Source organism: Petaurus breviceps, unplaced genomic scaffold (assembly GCF_028583685.1).
Source record: "Petaurus breviceps papuanus isolate PSGF00001 unplaced genomic scaffold, PetGlider_PUasm1.0 90895, whole genome shotgun sequence".
Classification (NCBI taxonomy): Eukaryota; Metazoa; Chordata; class Mammalia; order Diprotodontia; family Petauridae; genus Petaurus; species Petaurus breviceps.
This window is the reverse complement of record NW_027187372.1, coordinates 30769987-30788655: the sequence shown is the minus strand read 5'-3', so window position 1 is coordinate 30788655 and position 18669 is coordinate 30769987.

The following is an 18669-nucleotide window of genomic DNA, read 5'->3' as shown; positions in this document are numbered from 1 at the left end:
ATTAGGTAAAGATCTCAGCCCCTAGTCAGGAAAACTCATTTCATGAGTTCAAATCCAGCTTCAGACACTTAGAAACTGAGTGACCCTGGGCAAGTCACTTAACCCTGTTTGCTTCAGTTTCCTCATCTGTCAAATGAGCTGGAAAAGGAAATGGCAAACCAATCCAGTATCTTTGTCCAAGAAAATCCCAAATGGGGCCATGAAGAGTTGGACATAACTGAACAAGAACAAAGTGCTTAGGGTGGCTAGATGGCACAGTGAGTAGAGCACCGGCCCTGGAGTCCGGAGGACCTGGGTTTGGATCTGGACTCAGACACTTGACACAAAAAACTAGCGGTATGACTTTGGGCAAGTAACTTAACCCCGATTGCCCTACCCTATCCCCTCTAAAAAGCAGAAAAACAAACAAACAACCCAACAACAAAGTGCTTAATATGCACTTGTTTCTTGGATAGTAGAAAATGTTCTGGACTTGGAATCAGAAGCCATAAGTGTAAGTTCTGTCTTTGATGTTTGCTAGCTGTGTGGCTCTAGGCAACATCTTTCTGAATCTGTTTACTCATGTATAAAATGCAAATAGTAATACTTGTACAACCTGCCTCACAGGATTTTTAGGGGAGAAAACACTCTACAAACCTTTCAGCATTCTCAAGAGCACCAACATAATTTGTAAAGTTGTGGCCACTGACCTACACTGTTACTGGCCCCACTGGTCTCTCCCAGCATTAGTAGCGCAAACTTACTTGTGTTTCAGAGCAGGAGAGATGCCCAGACTGCTAATCAGGCTGGGCAGAATGCCATACCACCTCCAGTTAGGTGAATGGACTGACCACTGAAGGGCCCTTCCAGCCATCAGAGTACAAAGCTTTACCCAAAAGACTTCCTAAACAGCCTTCCAGTGATCACAAGTATAACCAGACTCCATCTCCCATCATTCTTTGGTCTTTCTTAGTTCTTAGTCCTGATACCTGCAGCTGCTACTATCTTTCTCTGTAAATTATTCCACACTTGTTTTGTATATATTTCTCATACACACTTACATATGTACATAGTGTCTCCCCTGATAGGATGTAAACTTCTTGAGGCCAGGGTTTATTTCACTTTCAGTCCCCAGCTCCTGGAACATAGTAGGTGATTAATAAATTCTTGTTCATTGAGAGTTCTTTTGTCTCTGTCCCAGACAAAGAGGAGAAGTCTACAGAGGTTCAATGCCTTGCCTCTGGTGGCACAGCTAGGGACTGAAAGTGGGACCTGGGCCAAACCCAGGTGTTCAGACAAGTCCAGGAAGTCTCATGCTATCACATGATGCAAGGTTTAGGATGGAAATTTGGTTCTCTGCAGGAACTACAGACATATCACGGTATAACATGATAGATAATGATTGAGTAAATCAATAGCATATTAATAAAGATTTATGTAGATAGCACAGTGAGAAGTAATAATGATTGGGAGCTGGGTCTAGAACAGGGAAGAACCTGAAGTAATCAGAGTCACACAACCAGTGTGTATCAGAGGTGGAATTTAAACCCAGATATTCTTGGGTTTCCCTCTGACTTTTTTCCCTATGAGATTATCTCCATTTACGCTGTATATTTCTTATAGGTACATAACTGTTTGCTTGTTGTGTCCCCTATAAGACTGTAAGCTCCTTGAGGGCAGGGACTATTTTTACCTTTCTTATATCCCCTGCACTTAGCACAGCACCTGGCAGAGTAGGTGCTTAGTAAATATTTGCTGGTGATGATGTTCCTAGCTTTAAGGCCAATTCTTTATCTACTATGCCATGTCGCCTTTCATATCTGTTACATAGTAGGTGCTTAATATTTTTTGATTAAAAAGAATAAAGGCTGGTGGAAGGCAGGAGAAGTACTACAGGCATTGGAAAATCCTATTAGATCAACAATCCTTCTCCCTGTTTTCCAGTTGGGATATGAAGATGATATATAAAAGAATAAAGAAGTTTCCACAGTTTGTACATTAACCCTAATACATCATCATTATCATCATAGTTAACATTTTTATAGCACCTACTATGTGGCTTTACAGTTATTATCTCATTTGATCCTCACAACAACTCTGGGAAGTAGAAGCTATTATTATTCCCATCTTACAGATGAGGAAACTAAGACAAACAGGTTTAGTCATGTGTAGTGGTAAAGAGCAGCTCTGTAGACTGATGGGTTCAAATCCCAGATCTGACGTGTAATACCTATGTGAACTTGAATCAATCACTTCTTATTTCTGAAACTCAGTTTTTTCATCTATCAATCACGGGAGTTTAACTAAATGGCACCTAAGGTCCCATTCTAGCTCTAAATCTAGAATCCTTCGGAACCCCAAGGCGAAGAGTCTGCACTGAACACTGGGTGTGTGTGTGAGAGGGATAAATCAGGAACCCCTGAGTTGGTTTCTGTTGGGGAACTCAGGGTTCCTCACTGTAAGAAGCAATATAGCCATTTTAAGTAGCATGTGACAAGGTTTAGCTTGTATCTGTTCCCAGTTTTGTTTCTCTTCAAGATTTCTCTCTCTTCTCAGCAATTCAGGGTTATAAGTCAACCCCAAAAGTCTCATGATGGAGAGAGATGTCTACATCCAGAGAAAGAACTGAGTTTGAACCCAGATTGAAGCAGACTACCTGTTCTTTTTCTTTTTCTTGTCTGGTTTTGTTTCCTCTTTCCCATTGTTCATTCCATCTGATACAGCCCTTCTTTATAGCCTGACTAATGTCTAATGTGAAAGTATTTGCAGATACTGTACTTGATTGTATGCTGCCATGGGGGGAAAGGGGAGGGGGAGAAAATTTGAAACTCAAGGAATTGTGGAAATGAATCTTGTAAAATAAAAGTAAACAAATTAATAAAGACCAAAAAGTAAAAAAAAAAAATTTAAAAGATTCCTCTCTCAGGGACTGGGAGAAAATTCTAGGCTCAGACTGCTTGCTTCTACAGATACCACCTAGTGATTGGGCTCGTCTTTAGGCTAAGGATTTGGGAATGGAGCACTGTCCCCTCTACCTTGATCACCTTCCACCCTTCTCAGAAGTAAGTCATTAAGATCAGTATCCTTTCAAGTTGGCCACTTTAAATACAGTGTGGCTACCTTACCTCAGGTATAAGGGTTTTTTAGAATGCAGACTGAATATTGATGGAGCATCGCAGGGAAAGAATGATATTAAGCCCTGTTCTGTCTAGGTTAGGGAATGTTTTACTTAGGGATTCTTCACTCCTAGATATCTCTGAGATAGAAGAGTTTTAGGCACCTGATAGCATCATAGAATCATTAAGTTGGAAGGACCCTTAAATGTAATTTGGTCCAACCTATTTATTTAAAAATTACGGAAGTTCTGAAGTATCTGAGTTCTGAAGAGGATCCCCTATGTCTAATCCCTTCGTGGCCCAGGTCTGTCTCCTTTCAGTTGTCCCAGAAATCTGTTTTCCTTCCAGATCCCCCTGTTTCCCTTCTCCCCTCCAAGCTAATGGTTTTGCTAAGCTCTCATGCTCACTGAGTAAACAAAGCACTTTTCCTTTATCTCCTCGGACTCCCCTCAGGTTTCAAGGAGGTACCCTCTGATATTACCTGGGTTTGTAGGTCTCAAGTTGTATTGTATTTGACATTCTTCTTTCATTTCTTGTCTCTCTTACTAGCCTAATCCACTCTCAAACTGAGTTCTCACTCCCTCTCCCTTACTTGGAAACATCATGGCACAGTGGAGAGAGGGCTTTGCAATCAGAGGACTTCGAATCAAATCTCACATGTGATGAATTTTCCTTTATGACCTTGGGCAAGTCACTTTACTTTCTTGAACCTCAGTTTATTCAACATAAAATGAGTGGAATGTACTAGATGGTTTCTAAGGTTGACTCCAGTTCTGGATCTATGATTTTATAGTCCTGTGACCTTCTACCTTCCAGTTCTAGCATCTGAGTGTTCAACTTTCATCTTGCCTTTCTTTGTTTGGGTAGTGGGGCCCTTAGAATGCTAACTTCTTCTTCCTGTGTACCCATAAACTACATGATTCAATTCTGTGTGTTTGAATCAGTTAAACACACTCTGATAGTTTATGAAGGTCCAGAGAAGGTCTCCTGCCCTCATTCAGTTTATATCCTGGAATGGGAACAAGACACATAAATGGATAGTTTTAACTTACAATTGTTGTTCAGTCATTTTCAATCATATCTGAATCTTCATGACCCCATTTGGGGATTTCTTGGCAAGGATACTGCAGCAGTTTGTTATTTCCTTCTCCAACTCATTTTACAGATGAGAAAACTGAGGCAAACAGGGTTAAGTGACTTGCCCAGGGTCACACAGCTAGTAAATAACTGAGGCTGCGTTTGAACTCAGGTAGATGAGTCTTCTTGATTTCAGGCCTGACACTGTATCCTCTGCACAACCCAGCTGCCAATAACTAACAATATTACATCATAAGAACACCTAAAGATCATAGATTCAGAATTGGAAGGCTTAAACGTTATCTAGTCCAATCCCCTCATTTTATAGATGAGGCTCAGAAGTTTGCAAAGGGCCTACCAGAGGGGCAGCTCAGTGGCACAGTGAATAGAGCACTGGCCCTGGCATCAGGAGGACCTGAGTTCAAATCCAGCCTTAGACACTTGACACACTTACTAGCTGTGTGGTCTTGGGCAAGTCACTTAACTCCAATTGCCTTGCCTTTCCCTCCTCAAAAATAAAAAAAAGGCCTACCAGATAGCAAAAGACAAGCCCAAGATTTGAACAAAGGTCCAATGATTCCAAAGCCTTCTTTTGATCATACCCTACTGATCCCATAGAGAGATTGTCACAGATGCAAAATAAGGTGCTATGTGAAGTCCAGAAAGAAAGATTTGGGGTTTTTAGTATGTATCTTTATCAATAGTTAAGACCAAGTAAGGCTTCATGGAAGAGGTGGCATTTAAGCCTAGGATTTAAAGCGTGAGTAGGACATGAGGATGGAAGGACATTGTAGGTATATGTGAAATGGTAAGCATGGGAAAGTGTAAGGAGTGTTCAGGGGATAGATAGGACTAGAGCTGAAGATACATGGAGGGAAGATTCTCCAACCAGAAAGTGACATGGACAAATCAATGCATGTGGAAGGTTAGTCTGGCAGTGAATTAACAGACACAAGCAGAGACATTTTCAGAGCCTGAATTCTAATCCTAAAGTTCTCATTTTCTCCTATGTACCAGCTTAAACTGGGCAGGTCACTGAAATGTTAGAAGTTCTAGACAATAGATAATCTCTAATGTCCTTCAAATTCTAACAGTTTTCCCATTTCTACAATGGAAACGATAATCTCTAGCTCTCCTCCTTCAGGGCTTGTGTGAAGGAAAAAGAAATTATAGATGAGAAAAGAACTTAAAAATAAAGGTGCCATAATATGATGGAGAGTGTTTCTCCATGAAGATCTAAACTCTTTCATTCTCCTTTCCTGATTCTCAGCTCTCTCTCTCAATCTCTCTCTCTCTCTCTCTCTCTCTCTCCCTCTCTCTCCCTCTCCCTTGTCAAGGCCTCCTCTTTCTAGGAATCATAATGTTACCTCTTTTACCTCAGCAGGCTGCAAAATCCAATCCAATCCAATCAACATCTGCAGAGAAAGCAAATGGACTCCATGGAGAAAACATAAGATGTTGTCTGAGTTAATAAGATAACAGTTTAATATGTTTCTTGCCCCCCCCATCACCTCCATCTTAAGCAGGCTAGCAAATGTGCACAGTTTTCCTTTAAGTAATTTAAGGGAAGGCATTTCAAATTCCCATCTACCCTGCTCCCCATCCAGCGATGTTTCTTGTCACCAGCTAACAATATTTAAAATATTTACAACCCTTTCTTTGCCCTAGGGGAGTATCAGAATAAATCATTGTTACCGCCAATAAATCAAAAATTAATCTCCAGAAAGCTCAATGCCTGTCCGATCCCTCAAATAACAAGGAGCAGAATCCATCAAGTGAATTGGCATTAGTGTTTCCCCAGTGGCCCTGGCTGGGTGAAGGAGGTACAGTAAGTAGCATCTCAGAGGGACTGGCAATTCCCCCAAAATCTGGGGTGGAAGGGCAATGAGTTCTCATGGAAACTGGCACTAATGAGCCATTTCAACTGCCCCCAACCACAAATAGGTCAAGTAGACTCCTTGGCACAGGGACTTGAGATTCTGGGAGGTCCCTTTAGGTTCCTCTGCCTCTTCTCTCTGTTTTTCCTCCTCCTTTTCAATGTCCCTTCTCCTCTGCCCTTTTCCCTAACTTCTTCCTTGCCTATAAAGCATCTTTTCTCAACTCTCTATCCTCTTCCTTCTCTTTTGCCCCCTAATTTCTCTTCCTTCTTTTTTTCCTCCTCATAACACTCCTCCATCTTTTAACATCTCTCTTTCCTTCTCTCCACCCCCCATCTCACAGTTCAATGGAAAGAATAGTAAATTAGGAATCAGGAGACTGGGATTCTAATCCTGCCCTGCCATTCACTAACTAACCTTACGATCTTGGGCAGGTTACTTTCCCCTTTCTGGTATTTGGTTTTCATATTTGTAAAATAAGGATATTAAATTAGATAATCTCTAATGTCCTTGAAGTTCTAACATCTTATGAATTCTGAGTGTCTCTCTCCATCTCTCTGTGTCTCTGTCTATCATCTGTCTGTCTCTCTTTTCTCTTCCTAGTCCTTTGTTCTGTATTTCCATTTTCCCTCCCGTGTTGCTTCTTTTTTCTCTTTCCTCCCCCTACCCTACTTCCTTGTCCCTTAAGTAAGCTCCATCAGGGACCTTGGACTTCCAGGGAAAGAGGGAAAATGGTTGGATCAGGCCAATGAACTAGAGAAAGAACATAGTGCTCAGTAAGTAGGACAAATGGACTCATAAGTAATGCCAGAGCTGATGCGCAGCAGATGGCCATCTGTAATGTTCTCGCATGATGGCCAGCAGAAGGAGCCACAGCCAAGACTGGTGTTCAAGCTCAATTGGTATTCAGCCCTGGCAGCTCAAGGCCATCATCCCTATTTTATGGTTGAGATAATGAAACCTAGAAAGGTGTGGGGGCTTGTGCACGAGCAAAACAGTATGATGGGGCAAAATTGGGTGTAGTACTATAATGGAAATGGGAATTTGAAGATCTTCCCTGCCCCTTATTAGACCTAGAGGATAGTTTGAAGACCTCCCCTGCTGTGAAGATAAACTCTGCCCCCTAGAGCCCACAGGAAGCTTCCCTGCTGTGAAGATAATCTCTGCCCCCTGATAGGCTGAATGTGGTCACATGGAGCCTGTGGTGGGAGGAGTTTGCTGAAGGGAAGCAGAGCCCACAGGAAGCTGGTTCAGAGTTAGACAGCTGGTTGGGGACAGAGGAGCTCAGGCAAGGAGATAGAGAGGTTTGTGAGTAAATATTGATCTTCTATTTGTGGGAAGGCTAAAGGATGGCATGGCTCTCAGCATTATTATGGCTTCTGAATATCTTTGGTACTATGATGGAATCAGCTTACTGGTTTTGGGATTCGGTTTTCTGGTGTCTAAATAAATCCTTCAGTGCTATCCTCTATCTGGAGAGTCTGGCATATTTTGCGATTGAATGTCATGTGATACTTATAGTCACGGTCTTTATTGTGATCATGGGCACTGTAAATATTGCATTGGTGCTACAAGTGCTCAAGCATGTAGTCTATTAGTCCCTAGTCCATTCACTCATGCTTTTCATATAGATGTATGTATATCTATATGTATAGGTATACATAAGTATATACACATATATTTGTACATATGTAAAATATATGTATGTGTGTATATATACATACATACATGTGTGTATATATAATGTATGTGTGTGTAGCCAGAGAGGGTCTGATTGTCTCTGATAGTTGTATTCTTTCTCTGCACAAGTGGACATACACTTGTATTTGGTTAACAACTTCCTTAGATCATTTAGGTTTGTCTCAGAATCTTGTGCTTTGGCCAGGAGTTTGGACAATAACTTATGAGCCTCACTTTAAAAAGCCCAGAACCTGGCTCTAATTCTTCAAGATCCCAGAATTTGAGAGGATGAAATTCAGAAATCATCAAAAATTCCTCCATTTGGTTGGAACCCACCTGAAAAGTTTGAAATGCTAAATAAGAGAGTTTCTATTTTTTTCTTGAAGCAAAAGGTCTCTTGAACTCTGAAGCTTCTTGAACAGTGGAGCAACATGGTTAGACATGTGGAATATCAATTTGGCAGCTGTGGAGGGAGAAGCATCCTGTTCACCAGGATATCATAGGAGTCAATTTAATATACTAGGACTGGCAACAGAAAAATGGGCTTTGAATCTTGCCTCTGATCCTAATTGTGTAACCATGGGCAAGTCACACAACTTTAATAAACCTGCTTCCTCACCTACAAAATGGGAATACTATAATACTTATAGTACTTGTCTCACAGGTCTGTTGTGAGGTTCAAATGAAATGATACAAGTAAAGGGCTTTGCAAACCTTAAAGTGCTATATAAATGACAGCTATTAGTACTGCCAGAGACTTTGCTCGATGCCTTGCTGAATACCAGCAATCTGGCTACAGCATTGCTCTGATCAGTAAACCCTGTTAGAAAGGGAAATGAAGTTATTCTTGCATGACCTATTCTTGATGAGCCCATGCTGGCTCTTAGTCATCACCATTTCCCTTTCTAAGTGCTCACAAACCATCCTTTTAATAATATGTTCTAGAATTTTGCCAAGAATCAAAGACAAGTGCTTAAGCCTAGTGGTTGAATAGCACACCCTCTTCCTTTAAAAAAACAAAATACAAGAACACTGGGACAATAATTGCCCTTTCCTAGTCCTGCAGCATTTCTTTCTCCCATTTTCTGCAATTTTTAAAAGATCACTGACAATGACTCAGCAATCACATTCACCAGTTCTTCCCATACTCTGGGATATAGTTATTTCAGGTCTGGAGAAGTGAACTTAAAACATTTAGAAGCCCATTTACCACTTCCTCAGTTATCTTAGATTTCAGTTTCCTATTAACCATTTATTTCTATCAATTCTGTCGAAAAATTGTTCTCAGAAGCAAAAAATTTTTAAAATTGAGTAGTTCTGCCTTCTTTCCACTGTCTATTATAATCATTCTCTTCCACTCCAAGTAGTAACAATGTAGCTTCTTTAAGAAATAATTTAATTTCCAGTATTTGTGTAGCACTTACTCTGGGCTAAGGGCCTTTTACGTATATTTTTTCATTTGATTCTCATAACAGCCTTGGGAGGTAGGTGTTATTATTGCCCCCATTTCACAGTTGAGAAATTTAGACAGAGGTTAAGTGACTTGCCCAAGGTCTCAGAGCTACTAAGTATCTGAAGTGGAATATCTGGTTTTCCAGATTAATTAATTACAGGCCCAGGGCTCTACCCATTATGCCATCCAGCTGCCCTTTGTTTGTCTTAGAATAATTTTCCAGCTCAATTTGAGGGTTTGGTTTTTTTTTTTAATTTGTTTGTTTTTGCTCTGGGCACCATTCTTACATGAAAAGAAATTTGGTTTTTTGATATTTTTTTGGAGAGGGGAAGGCAGGGCAATTGGGGTTAAGTGACTTGCCCAAGATCACACTGCTAGTAAGTGTGTCAAGTGTCTGAGGCCAGTTTTGAACTCAGGTCCTTCTAACTCCAAGGCCGCTGCTCTATTCACTCCTTGCCACCCTAACAATTTGTTTTCAACAAATGGAAGTGAGATAGGAGAGGATTCCAGGCATGAGGGATAGATTATAGAATATTAAGCCATGATCTTATCTCTACTCTGTCCTAGTCTTTGAACCAACTCTTCCAAAATCTTGGGCACTTGAATACTATGCTGCTCAGCATCCTTTTCCATATGAGGGGGGAAATTTTTCCATCTTACAAGAGCACACTCAGTATGTCCTCTGGAAAATAGCTGCCTCAATCCTAGGGTAGTAAACATAAAACTTACAACACCAAATATGATGGAGTCAATCACCAGGTACTGCCAGTCCTTCAAGGGGGATAAATTGTACAGTGACCTGTTCTCAATCAATGCACCTAGAGTTGTAAGCTCTGAAATAAGCTTTATATGCTGGAGGAGGAGGAAGGGATTATGGTATAGCAGTCACTCAGTAAGCATTTATTAAGCATCTTCTATATGCCAGGCACTATTTTAAGTGCTAGGGAGTCAAAGGAAAGCAAAAAGGCAATTTCTTCTCTAAAGGAACTCACAGTCCACCGAGTCAGGCAAATGAAAACAAGTATATGCAAACACAATATAGACAGGATAATGGATGGAAAGAACACTGGGCTTAGAGTACAGAGACCTGGGTTCAAATCCTAGATCTGATACTTCCTAGCTGTGTGACCCTGGTCAAGTCACTTAACCATTCTGAGCTTCAGCTTTCTCACTGGTAAAATAAAAAAAACAAAGGTAGAATTGTGTTCTAAAAGGAGATGATTGAGTTATGAATGAATGAAAAAGCTTACCATGATCTAAGTGATGGGAATGTAAATACCAAAGCAAGATAGTCCATGCTCTCGAGGGCCTTACATTCTAATAGATGGAGCTAGACATATAACATATGACAATAGAGTTCAGAGAGAGATGTTTTTAGTCTGAGAAGTCTCAGGGTGGTAAGTGAAGTCATGTGGGAGTTGATTGACATGCATTTTTTATATTCCCCCCAATTACATATAAAAATTATTTAAACTTTTTTTTGAGTTCCAAGTTCTCTCCCTCCTCTTCTCTCCCCTTTCTTTAAAAGGCAAGCAATTTTATATAGCCTATACATGTGCAGTCATGCAAAACACATTTCCATATTAGTCATGTTGTGAAAGAAAACAGAGAAAAAAATATGAGAAAAACAAAGAAAGTTTTAGAAAGTATGCTTCAATCTGCATTAAGACTCCAGCAGTTCTTTCTCTGGAGGTGGATAGTATTTTTCATCATAGATCTTTCAGAATTGTTTTAGATCATTGTATTGCTGAGAATAGCTAAGTCATTCATAGTTGATCATTATACAATGTTGTTGTTACTGTGTACAATATTCTACTGGTTCTGTTCACTTCACTTTGCATCAGTTCATGTAAGTCTTTCCAGTTTTTCTGTCATTTCTTATAGTACAATTGTATTCCATCACAAGCATATACTACAACTTGTTTAGCCATTCCCCAATTGGTGGACACCCCCTCAATTTCCAATTCTTAGCCACCACAAAAAGAGCTACTATAAATATTTTTGTATATATAGGTCCTTTTCCTTTTTTATTTATCTTTGGGATACAGACCTAGTAGTGGTATTACTGGGTGAAAGGCACAGTTTTATAGTCCTTTGGCCATAGTCCTATTTTGCTCTCCAGAATGATTGGATCAGGTCACAATTCCACCAGCACTGCATTAATGACATGCACTTTCTAGTCATAATAGCACCATTGATTTCATTATGGTTGTCAGAGGAAGAAGTGAAATTCAGGGTATGAGAGTGGGCTGGGGGAAGCAACAGGGAAGATTGTCAGAATCAAGTATGAGAGATGCCATCTTCATGATCCTGGTGCTACTCTGGAATCCATGAAAGATGAAGAGAAAAAAACCAGGAAGGCATCTAATGAGTGCATTGGAGTGGCTCCTCTACTGAGATTTTACAGAAAGAAACAGAGAAGAATTGTGAGTGATCATGAATTGAGAAATTATGTTTAGGCAGAGATCTGCACCAGTGGAAGGCAGGTCCACATCAATGAAATCATAGTTCTCTCTGAGAACCACTTTGTTTCAAAGCGAATTAATAGAGACAACGATACTTGCACTACCTACCTCAAAGAGTAAAGAAAAGTACTTTGCAAATTTAAAGTTTTATAGAAACATGAGCTGTAAGTTATTAAAAGTAATGGCATATCAAAGTAATACTGAGTGGAGGCCCCTCAGTGGTTCTCACAGCCAGCACCTGCCTATCCATTGGCTGAGATAGACTAGGTTGGGCCATGAAGAGGATCATGTCTTGGACTATGAATCACTGCTTCTTGGAGATTTCAGTTCCTTCTTTGAACCAATCCAAAGGACTTTTCCTTTAGCTTCAAGGATTTCTCCTTTGCTATATTCTCAGCTTCATTGATCATGAAATCCCAACTGAGAGATAGAATGCTTCTTAATCTTCTGAGTCCCTGTTTAGCTCTCTGGGTTTGGAGATCCTACATATCTCTTCTTTTTCTTTCACCATTACTATGTAACTGGATGCTCAATCTAGCAACCATTCTTTTTCTTTCTTTTTATCTTTATCTGCCATAGACAACAGGCCACAAGGATTCTAGGGCTTATTTACTAAAGGAAGAGGATATTAAAAATTCACAAATAATACATATTATTTCCTACCCAGTAGGATATAAGTTCCACAGTGGCAGGGATTATTTTATTTTTGTATCCTAAATGCCCAGCACACTGCTTAGTACATAGCAATTGCTTAATAAATAGCAGTTGATTGATTAATTGATAAAAAGAAAAATATCCAATCCCAGATTGGATGATACTTAAGATATCTAACCTAATATTTAATTAAAGTTTTCTGAATATAGTCTAGCCACCACAGAGTTGTAAGGGGTCTGAGAAATAATCTAGTCAAATCTTTTTATTTTACAGAAAGGAAACTGAGGCCCAGATGTTTCTCCTTAGGTTGAGAGTACATGCTAGAGAATGCTAATCTCCTTCCTGGATCATGATTTTCTTTGTTCTTTCTTCTGATTTGTCCCACCTCCCCCTACACCCTTAGAGATTTGATATTTGCCCATCTGAACACTATGGCCCAAGCTCATTCCCTCAATGTGAAATCTCTATTTTGTTCTCAGCCACATGTGATATTTTTTAATTTCCCACCCATATTCCTACACTATCCCAAGTTATCTAATTTCTTCCTTCATCCATATGAGAAGAGGATGACAAGGAAATAAAAAAAAAAAACCCAAAAAAACAAACAATTAGCCTTCCTATTGCGTCAAGTCAGGGTAATTCAACCAAGTGCAAATTTATCCCTAAATTTCACAATAGACAATCACTTTCCTTACTAGTATTACCTCAGCAAGCCTCCATAGACTTCAGTAATAATAGATTGACCACAGGGTGTGTGTAGGTGTGTGTTAGGGGAGGGGATTATTTTTCTTTGTAGAGGTTTCTTAGAATCAGAGGCCTGGTGTGTCAGCACCATGGCCAGCAATCTGCTAGGTGGCTTACCTGCTGGCTAGACCAGCTTATTTCCCAACAGTTTTAGGGTGAAGGATAAAATTCAGTAGAAAGACTTCATGCATTTTATTTTAAAGTATTGTGACAGCTAGGAAATTGGGCTACTGTCAAAAGAAACCACAATGGCTGTTTCCTTTTTTTTTTTTTGTAAGCAATTTTGATCTTTCAAGTCGTGAGAAAAAAAACTTCGCTAAATATACCTCTGTGGGTGTGGGTGTATATGTATGTTGACTTTGGTGTTTATCTCCCCATCCATTCTCTAGAGAAGAAATCCCTCTATACACGTCACTTACTCCTTCAATACTTCACTTATTTTTCCTGTCTTGATTGGGCATCTAAGAAGCCTAGTTTCCACACAGCAGAATATGGGGGAAGGAGGAGAGAAAGATAGTCAATTAGTTCCCTGTCCTATCTCATTTACCTTGGGATTGGTATGGTCTAGAGAGGAAGCAAAGTCACCAGGTCTCTTATAGTCTTCCTGGGAGCAAAAAGAAGCCCACATTGATCATTACAATACCCACAAACTGTGGATTAGTGCTATTCTAGGAAACATACCAGTCACCTAAATAGAAGCCAGATCTCCCTACTCCCTGAGCTAGACCTCTTGTTCAGGGGATATGTAGGGACCCAGAAGGGGGAAAAGGATAACAGCTTTTCACAGGCAATAAGACTAAAAGAAAGACTCTATTAATAAAAATAAGGAAGACAGAAAACAAGTTGGGATTTGGAGGGGAAGAAGAGATAGGAAAAGGAGTTTCCCTCAACATGCCTGAACCTATGAAGAGAAAAAGAGCTAAAATTGGTAGGTACCTGCTGCACAGCCCAGGGCCCTGGGCAGCGGGTGGCACAATCACCATTCCCTGAACACTATAGCAATTTTCTATGATTACACTGACAATCCTTGACATTCCTGGATCATTGGCAGGAGAACAAAGTTGGAGATGGCAGAGGGATCCAGGGCTCTGGAGCTAAGAGGAGCTGGAGACTATATTCCTGTCCCTCTGGGCTTTTCTTCCCCACAACTGCTGGCTCTCTGATGCCATTCTCTCCAATTCAGTAGATTCCCCTGATTTGGTAAGGAGATTACAGCTGCAAAAAAGGTCTTATTATACCTTCTGCCTCTTCTGTGACTTTGTTTGCTCCTTAAAATGGGCTGCCTTCCTGGGGGATTCAAAAGGTATTTCTTGTTAGGGAAGCAATGGGAGATGAAGCGGGGAAAGGACAGAGAATAAGAACACCTGGGTACTGGTTCTAGCTGGTTACTTGCCTGAGATGTTATACATGGGATTGATACTTTGGATAAGGGTTGGATGAAATGACTTGAGAGGTTCTTTCCACTTCTGGCATAACGTGATTTTCTGCTGTTGATGACTCATATTATAATCCTAAGTCATATGACCCTGTATTTAATTGCCTATTTTAAACTTCTGCTTCAAATATGCAACTCAGCCTTGATAATTGGTCTTTACTTGATCACAGGAAGCTAGGTGGTACAGTATTTATATGGTACATATATACAGTATTTATATATGGTACAGTATATATAAGTCCAAATCCTTGGACTTAAGAGTTAAGAAGTCCTGAGTTGAAATCAGGCCTCAGACTCCTACTAGCTGTGTAACCTTGGATAAATCCCTTAACCTCTCTGTGCCTCACTTTCCTCCTCTGTAAAGTGGGGATAATAATAATAGAACCCACTTCCCAGGGTTTTTGGTAGGATAAAATGAGAAAATATTTGTAAAGCACACTGTAACCATTCAAGCACTACATAAACTGGCAATTATTACTAGCTATTTTTTTTTTGCTTTTTGGAGAGCAATTGGGGTTAAGTGACTTGCCCAAGATCACACTGCTAGTAAGTGTAAAGTGTCTGAGGAGGATGGATTTGAATTCAGGTCCTCCTGACTCCAGGGCCGGAGCTCTATTCACTGCACCACTTAGCCACCCTCTATTACTAGCTATTATTACATTCATCAGAAGTGGGTAACCTATTGAATGTTTCTCCTAGAGACCCTGCACCTCCCTTGACACTCTTTTTCATGGTAGAGAAAATTTGTTGTATGGAGCCCCAGGTATTCCTGTAACAAACTTAGAGAATTCTTGAGAGACTGGCATAACCAGAATGCTGATTGGGAATAATTGTCTCTTTCTCACCTATTCAACCCCTTCCTCCTGCTGTGGCCTGATCATCTTACTATGGGCACAGACTCTACTGGCTTCCAAAAATCTTTGGAGTAAATGCTTCTTTTAGATCATGTTGTCCAGATCCATTCTTGCCTTCTCTTCCTCTGCCCCATCCTTGTGCTCCTAGGTGCCTGAAGTTAAACTTTAAGCCTTCTCTTGTGTGAGTTTAAATGTGCCAGATAAAAACCTATTGCTTTTAGTATCTACCAAATATTCTGTCTCTTCGGTGGAAATCCCTAAGTCCCCAAAAGCTACAATAGTCTGGGATACTGAATTAATGTTGATTTTGTTGCAATTAAGAAAACTGACCTGAGGTTGTGTGCTTTCAGGTTGACTTACTATGATGAGGAATATGGAGGAGAGCAGTGCACCTGAATCTAAAGCCATGAGAGAGAACCCTGAGTCTTCAGCCGGTGCTGTTCCCCACCTAGCTGCTAGGAAGCCAACAAGAGGTCCAAGGTTAGCAGAGGCTTCGATTTGAAAGGGAGGAAGCTCTCTTTCTCTCTCTGTCTCTGTCTCTCTGAATTTCAGCATACTTCTAGTAGAGCACAAAAGCAAGGAGAAAATGTTAAAGAATCACGTCTAGGATTCTTTAGCCCAGAAGACTAAAAGTTCCCATGTAGAATTAGTATTTCTATATAAAATTAGTCATTATTCATAGGGGCATAAATTTAGCACTAGAAGTAAACTTGGAGGTCATATAGTCTAAACCTGTCATTTTTACATATAGGAAAACTGAGGCCCAGAAATTAAATGACTTAAGGTTAAAAAAAAAAAAAGAAAAACAACAGAGCTCAACAGGTAGCAGATTTGCTAGATATAATATTAGGATATAAATTCCTTGAGGGCAGAGATCGTGTCACTTAAAACATCTTTGTAATCCCAGTGCCCATCACAGTGATTTACATAGTAGGTGCTTAATAAATATTTGTTGTATAAACAAATCAAGAGAAAGGCAGTTATTTAATATGTTATGGAATGAGAAGCAACAGCTGTAAGGTATTAGAAGGAGAAATCTAGGAAAGCTATAGAATACTTTCATTTCTGGTAGTGAAAAAACCAGTGTACCTTTGCTTAACTCTTATTTGATTGGTTGGTTTCAAGATAATCCAAAGAAATAAGGGTCTGGCCTCTTTAAGAAGCCAGGTAGTAAATAAAAGGCTCATTTTTCCTGGAGGCTGTGCCCTGAGCAGAGAGCTGAGGGCATCCATTCATTCAACACAATTATTGGACCCCTGCTATGTACAAAGAATCAAAACATGCAAATGTGAACATTACATATCGATATGTCAAGTAACTGTTATTTTACTAGAAGCCTTCTACTGACACAGATTGTGATCTGTCTGTAACTTAGAGTATTAGAGAGTTGCTTGAATCGCTTAAGAGTTAAAGGACTTGCCTATGATCACACAGTGTTAGAGGCAAGTTATGAAATCAAGAGGCAGCTAGGTGGCGCAGTGGGAGCACCTGCCCTGGAGTTGGGAGGATCTGAGTTCAAATTCAGCCTCAGACACTTAATACTTGCTAGCTATATGACTTTAGGTAAGTTACTTACCCCCAGTTGCCCTGTCTTCCCCCTTCCAAAAAGACAAAAAAAAATTTTAGGGGGGAGGGCAATGGGGTTAAGTGACTTGCCCAAGATCACACAGCTAGTTTTTGTGTTAAGTGTCTGAGGCTGGATTAGAACTCAGGTCCTCCTGTCTACAGGGCCGGTGTTCTACTCACTGTGCCACCTAGCAGCCCCTCCCACCCAAATTTTTTTTAAAGATATGAACTCAAGTCTTCCTGATTCTGCATCTGGCACTCTGTCATTTATACCATGTTGCCCCAAGAATATAAAGTGAACCTTATAGATAATGCAGATCATAATGACAATGACAATGAGACCTTACATTCACACGATTAGAGACTTTGAGAGCTGGAAGGGACCTCAGTGGACATCTTGTCCAACCCATATATGACAGGAATTACCCCTATTAAATACCCAACAAGTGATCATCCTATCTCTGGTTGAAGATCTCCAAGGAGGGGAAATTCAACACCTCTCCATGCAGCCCATCCCACTCTTGGACAGCTCTCATTGTTAAGAAATTTTTCCTGACATCAGACTTCAATTAATCTCTTTGCAGTTTCTATCCGTCACTCCTGGTTCTGCCTTCTGAGGACAAATGGAACAAATAAGACCTGTCTCTTGAATGACTGCCCTTGAAATACTTGAAAACAGCCCCTCTGAGTCTTCTCATCTCAAATAAACCTCCCCAATTTCCTGCCCGTCCTTATACAATACGGTCTCAAAGCCTTTTACCATCCTGATTTCTTTCTTCTGAACCCTCTCTAGTTTATCGGTGCCCTTCTTAAACTGGTGTCTAGAACTGAACTCAGTACTCTATATATGGTCTGATGAGAGTAGAGGACAGTGGAATCATCACCTCCCTAATTCCTGGAAGCTAGGCCTCTCTTAATATAGCCCAAGGTCACATTAGGTTGGATTTTGGTTTTAGTTTTTGGCTGCTATATTACACTTCTGGTTTATATTAAACTTGGAGTTCACTAAAAACCTGAGATTTTTTTCCTTTTTCTTCCTTTTCTTTAACATTTGAAAAAACTTTATATTCAGCTTGAATTCACTCACTTTAACTTCCTCCCACTTTCCCATTACACACCCCCTTGAGAAAGCAAGAAAAACAAAACCCTTACGAACACATGTAATCAACAAAACAAATTCCTGCATTGATCATGTCTCCCCCCCACTTCTACATACATAAATATAAGTATATATACACACACATATATGTATATACACATTAAATGTGTGTATATGCATATATGTCACAATATACATCCTATATCTGGGGTCTGAATCCATTGCCTCTTTATCTGAGATAGGTAGCATGTTTTTATCATGAGTCTTCTTCAATTTTGACTGGTCATTGTGTTGATCAAAGTTCCCAAGTGTCCCTGATCTTTTTTTTTTCTTTTTGGAGGGGGTAGGGCAGGGCAATTGGGGTTAAGTGACTTGCCCAAGGTCACATGGCTAGTGAGTGTTAAGAGTCTGAGGCCATATTTGAACTCAGGTCCTCCTGACTCCAGGGCTGGTGCTCTGTCCACTGTGCCACCTAGCTGCCCCTTGATCTTTTTTTCAGAACTAATCTCTCTCTCCATGCCTTCCCCATATTTTATTTGTGGAGTTGGCTTTGTAAACCAAAGGACAAGATTTTACATTCATCTCTATCCAGTTTCATTTTGATAAATTTAGCCTGCAATACTTGACACAAATTTATTTCACATTCTTGTGTGTGTGTGTGTGTTTTAGT